Genomic DNA, 1004 nt, shown 5'->3' on the forward strand with positions numbered 1-1004 from the left:
CCAAATAGAAGCRCAGGTCTCTGAGTTCCAGAAATCATTGTGTTGTGTTTTGTCTCTATTTGTGCTGTATAAAAAAAACTTGTAAAAACACGTCTTGTTTCAGCATATTTTGTAAAGCAAATTGTGTGTATAAATTAGCCACTTGGATTTATCCTCAGGAGCGTTCTTGAACAAAGTCCTCACATTGATTCGAGTCATGCAGCGCCATTTATCACAAAGAAATGGATTCATGAGAGAAGTAGGAAAACTGTCCACACATCAGAGTCATGTTTTAATAAATAAACTGCAGCATCACACAAAAAGAAAATATATATTTTGCGGACGATGACACGTTCTCAGTATGATCTCAACAACATGTCATAGACAAACATTCATGGTGGTTGTTTTTTTAAAAAAAGAGTCACTCCAAAACAGAGGAGTTCCTGAAACCGTTGTGTGCCGGATCACAGAAGGCTGAGACGAACCACAGAGCTGGTTTGTGTCGATGCAAACAAGCAGTAGATGAAAGTGAAAACCAAGGGATTCACTGGATTAARCTGTAGAGTCAGCTGTTTTCAAAGACATTTAGTGACTGAGAGCTGTAGCACAAACACAGTATGTTTGGACACGGTGATTTCTATCTGCTGATTCGCTTTTCTTAAAACAAACATTTTCAAGCAGGCTTCTGTAGAAAGGGTACGAGTAATTAATYTCTTACRTGTTGTAGATCTTTGTACGACCTCAGTTTGGTTAAAAAAAAGTTTAATTCTGACTGGATAGATGAGCTAATGGCTAGTTTGAGTGCAGACAAAACATCTTTAAAAGAACTCTAAAGGGAAAACTTGCAATGCCATTGTTCAGAGGTCTGCAACCTGTGGCTCTGGGGCCCCATTTAGTTCTTCGAAACTAACATGAGGTAAAATTTTTAGGTTTATTTTATACACAGAAAAGACTAGCTTTTCTGTCAATTTACATGCATGTGTTTCAATTTTTATAAAATTTGGTAAAAACAATAGATTTTTTTC

The sequence above is a fragment of the Austrofundulus limnaeus genome, unplaced genomic scaffold (genome assembly GCF_001266775.1).
Source record: "Austrofundulus limnaeus strain Quisiro unplaced genomic scaffold, Austrofundulus_limnaeus-1.0 Scaffold314, whole genome shotgun sequence".
Lineage (NCBI taxonomy): Eukaryota > Metazoa > Chordata > Actinopteri > Cyprinodontiformes > Rivulidae > Austrofundulus > Austrofundulus limnaeus.